The sequence below is a fragment of the Etheostoma spectabile genome, unplaced genomic scaffold, assembly GCF_008692095.1.
Source record: "Etheostoma spectabile isolate EspeVRDwgs_2016 unplaced genomic scaffold, UIUC_Espe_1.0 scaffold00018884, whole genome shotgun sequence".
Classification (NCBI taxonomy): domain Eukaryota; kingdom Metazoa; phylum Chordata; class Actinopteri; order Perciformes; family Percidae; genus Etheostoma; species Etheostoma spectabile.
In genome coordinates, this window is record NW_022604543.1 from 1 (window position 1) to 4,961 (window position 4,961).

General features: G+C 42.9%; 1 non-coding gene across 1 annotated transcript; it reads left to right on the forward strand.

The window, feature by feature from the left end:
* The first annotated feature begins 3,192 nt into the window (after positions 1–3,192).
* Positions 3,193–3,265, forward strand: trnar-ccu (transfer RNA arginine (anticodon CCU)). The gene has a single exon. It is a non-coding gene; the product is annotated as a tRNA-Arg (tRNA).
* The last annotated feature ends 1,696 nt before the right edge of the window (positions 3,266–4,961 follow it).

The following is a 4,961-nucleotide window of genomic DNA, read 5'->3' on the forward strand; positions in this document are numbered from 1 at the left end:
GTTAAGGATGCATAAAAATAATAAATAATAAATAATAATAAATAATAAACTTCAACTGGGATTTTTTTTTTTAAAAGGGATTTTTTTTTTTGCTAGGTTGATCCTCTAATGGCGGTTTTCCACTGCGTGGTATCTACTCGACTCGTCTCGACTTTACTCGCGCCTTTTTTGGTTTTCCATTACAAAAAAAGTCCCTGGGACCTGCTAGGGACTTTTTTGGTACTACCTCAGTCGAGGTTCCAAGCGAGCCGCGGGCGATACCCAAAGGTGACGTGAAAACCTGCAGACTGCTGGTTGGTCGGAGAGAATCGTCACGTATGACTGTGTTTTTAGCAAACAGAGTGCGGAGTGTGTTTCCAGAACAAACGGGACATTTAAAATAATCTAGCTGGACACCGACAGATTATCCACTCTCTGCACTATCTCACTTTTCAAACTGTTCGGGCTACTAGCGGCTTCATGTCGTTTCCAATATTACACAGTTACTTTAAAAAACAAGACATATATATAACAAAAATTTTTTATTTAGTATTTATTTAGCTTTCAAGTAGCGCATCAAAACCTCCCAAACTTCCCGGTCTTCTTCCTCTGCACCCTGTGACAGTGTCCCCCCTGGCTCTGCCATCCCAGATACATCCCAGTCGTTGTCATAAGCCTCTCCGTGACTCTCATAAAGAATCGAAGCCCAGTAGGTCAGAGCAGAGATATCACCGGTCGGACATCGCCCACCGGACGGTCTGCGGCGGCGAGTTTGCAAAGCGTGAATGCTGAAACACAAACAGTACACAGAGACATGTTTTGGGTGTGTAATCATGGTTGCTAAAGTTTGTGTACTTTATATAGCGTATATAGTAAATACTGACTGCGACGCTGAAACAGATGCAAATGTTAGCTAACGTTACCAGGAAACTTAACTTACCCTTTGTGTCGGCGAACAACCGTCATGTCGACGTCTGAACTCCGTCAGTATTCCCCAAACCCGGTTTTTTAGCGGTGATTTTTGTTGCTTCCTTCACTTCTTTTGAAACAAAACTTTCTTTCTGGCTGCGGCAAGTAGCCGACGTGCTGTTGTGAGTTGCAGCTGAAAATTACTCATCACGCGTTGCTATGGTGACCAGCCACACTGAGGCTTTACTCAATCTGCAATGGAAAAACGGACTTAGAATGGCGAGCCTAGGCGGGCCCAGCGCAAGGCGAGCCGTACCAGCAGTGGAAAAAACGCCATAAGAGTATAGAAGCGGAACCAGAGGGAGAGTGTTTCATTGTACCACTAGCAGTAAAGTTTATTTGTCTGTAGCCATAAATTGCATTAGGTTATCAACGTTTTGAGCAAAAAGAAAACCACAGCTCAAGTCCCTGGTAAGGCAAACAGCTTGAGTGTTGATATGTATGAAGTGCTCGCTATCGTCATCTGTCATGCAGGTTTACTGGATGTTCACAGTCTCTAGTGGCCTGATGAGTTGTGACTTTGAGCTTTTTAACCGTTTTGGCCAATTAAGCCAATTTTCAACCAGTTTGTGCAATAACATTTGTGTTCTCAGGCAATGTGCAAATCGTGGTATACCCTCCTGCTGTCCAGAAGACCGTGATCATGGCAACAGCTTTTTGGTCTTCATTTACTTGCACTTAATTTGTAGTTCAGGAGATTGTTTTTCCCACAGTCCTCTTTTTAGAAGCCTGGGTAGCTCAGTCGGTAGAGCATCAGCTTTTAATCTGAGGGTCCCAGGGTTCAAGTCCCTGTTCAGGTGTAGAGTTGCACATTCTGCTAGATAAGTTGTCCATTTGACATGCCTGTATGGACATGGACCAATTCAGACATACCATTCATGTGTTCCATGCACAAGTTTTTAAAAAGAATTGTGACTGTTTTTCAAGCAGGTTTGTATCATAACAATGTTGCTGGTAAGTCTAAATGAACAATGGCAACCTACATCCATCTTGCTAGCACCCAAATCTCTGTACTCATCTCCCTGCTTGGATAGTATGTCCAAGGACATACCACATATGTTCTATAACCCTTTTCATTGGTTTGCTACCACTCTTTAAATAATTCCTTTCATTGTATCAATCTCAGAAATAACCAAGAATGACAAATTCCATTCATGTGCCAGTATTCAACCACTGTCACTGTATTTTCAGCATCAGTTGGTTTTTTTTTGTTTTTAAAAAACTACCCGTGTGAGGGTTGAACTCACGACCTACATATTATGAGACTGACACATTGCCTCCTGCACCAACGAGGCTATGGAAGCTTGGCTATAGTTCACAAAATTTCAGAAAAACTAACAATTTGGTCGTCAATCTAATAAAAACTATGTATGTGGAAACCTATGTACTCACACAAAGGTTAAAATTGACCCTAGATGCTTTGTCATGACCCCATGAAAGGGGAGACAAAAGACTGTGTGCAAAGGTTGTATACATGTGTGCAAGGTATGCATGGATGAGTGTGAGGTGTATGGTGTCAGCGATTTATGCTGGACAGTTTAAAACTAACAAAGATGAGCGGGAGAGGTGCTGGACTGAGAGACCTCTAGGGCAATCACAGATGCACAACCAATAATAAAACACTACTGAGTGAATGCGTTCAGAAAATGAAGAACATTGTTCAGAAAGCTTAATGAAGCTTCATATGACCATAGCGATTAACCACCTGAACCTGGTAAAAGGTATGAGGTACTCATGCATAGCTAGCTAGTGATTTACCTTCTGAAGATGGTGGTCGGCGTGCCAATGAGGCTTGAAAATTTGCAGTTGGTGATTCAGAGGAGATGTAACAGTTTTAAGTGTAAAGTAACTTAATTTTCTAAATTGTCCACCTACAGTGCCAACGAGAGCTCTACTCTAATATTACCGGGTACGCAATAGCTATTCAACTTTAGAAGGTATTGTTGATCTCAGAAACAACGATAGACAGCACCATCTTATCACAATGCCCATGTTTGTGTTTCTTCAAAGTTTGCAAAAACATTCACATGAACTCGCAAATCAATTGATGAGATTTTGGAGGTCAAAGGTTCAATGTCAAGGTGACTGTGTCCTCATGTCTGTCCATCCAATTCTTGTGAATGCAATATCCCTGAACACCTAGAGGGAAGCACTTCAAAATCTAGAGGTCAAGGTTACTGTTTCATTATGTCTCCAGAACTGTATATGTATTTCTCCTGAACTGTTGAGTTTGGGTGACGTAAAGCCCCAGTGGCCTAATGGATAAGGCACTGGCCTCCTAAGCCAGGGATTGTGGGTTCAAGTCCCATCTGGGGTGGTTTTCAGCAGAGTGGTGCAGCTGAAGTGTGCTGGGCCCACAACCTAGAGGTTGATAGTTCGAAATCATCCTCTCTAGCTCTGTTTTGCTGGTGACACAATGGTAGACACTCTGAAAGGGAGATGAATCAAGAGATTATGATTTCCATGGTGAGATGAACCATGTTATAACTGCTGGAAAAGTTGTTGACAGCCCATGAAAAGTAGCAAATCACGTTCTGGCAGTTTTCTGTCCATTTTAAAAATTGACATCCATACCCTGTCAGGACCCTGTAGTAATGCTGTCTTTCCAGTGATGTGATTGGTAAGTGGTTGGGCTGTATACAGGTTTTAATCATATCCATCGGTTGCATGGACGGGACATCAATACCCTGGTTCTACCGCCTGATCGCTGTCTTGTCTTTGTCGTTCAACAACTATTTGGGCTCACACCTAAACGCACCCGAAGCATCTCAGCCGAAAATCACACTGCACCTCAAAAGTGCTCTCAAGCACTCCCAGCTGTGCTTTTGCAGAAGAGTGCCTTGTTTTCTTTTAGCTTAGAAAAAGGCTTTAGCTTGACAAGGTAAACAAATTGATCCATAGTGCTACTCATTAGTGTGTCCACTTCAGTTATGTATTGAAGCACATCCTTAGAGCTAATGGCCCTCATTTATTAACCTAATGTAGAAATCCTCTTACGACAGGCTTTACGTGAGATTCATGAAACGTTGTATCACACCAATCAGAGCGTGAGAATGATCGTACATTGATAAATGCAGCAGCTGGAAACGATCATAATTAAAATTATCACACCCCATTATATTCTCGGTTTTGAGGCATCGCCGCTACTATTTACGACATGGACAGACGTAATCCGGCTAAGAAGAGGCATTTTTCAGAGGTGGAGATTGCAAACCCTGACATCTCAGGTGCTCTGGTGCAGCCAGCTACCACCAGGACCAGGAGCAGCCGGCTACCACCAGGCCCAGGAGAAATGCCACCTAAGAAAAATGCAATCGTACCCGATGAGGTTGAGGAGATAAAGAAATCTCTGGACTTCTTGTCGGCGGAGATTTACAGAAAAAAAAATCATAGATCTGATGAGTAAAATACAAACGCTAGGCGGGCAAAACGTGGAGAAGATTGCTTTTCTGAAACTTGAGTTGCTGACCTCGAGCAATACAATGTGATTATCAGCGGCCTGAGAACCAAACAACGGAACCATGCCAGGGTGGCCGCAGACGCTGGATACACCACTGCTAGGCTGAGGGAAGCTCTCGAGGAGGAGAAGGAGACGCTGGAACAACAGGTGATTTGCTTTTTGGACAGCAAAGGCATTTATGTGATAGCAGGGACATTGAGGATTGTCATACTCTGCCGAGCAAAAACAGACGGCCACTCCATTGGTAATAATCCGGTTCACCAACAGAAAGAAAAAGTCCGCACTTCTCAGACAAGGAAGGAAATTAAAAGGCATCCAAGTTTACATCAACAAACACCTCACCAAGAAAAATGCTGATATTGCCAAGAAAGCACTCATACTCAGAAAACAAAACAAGATCCAGGCAACATGAGCAAGAAATTGTAAAATATACATCAAACTTCACGGGTCGACGCCTGAGGCAGCAAAAGAGATTGAAGTGATTCTCATCAGGGACATCACCGAGCTGGATAAGTTTGAAGAAGGAATGAATCAAGAGCAACATAGGCCTACA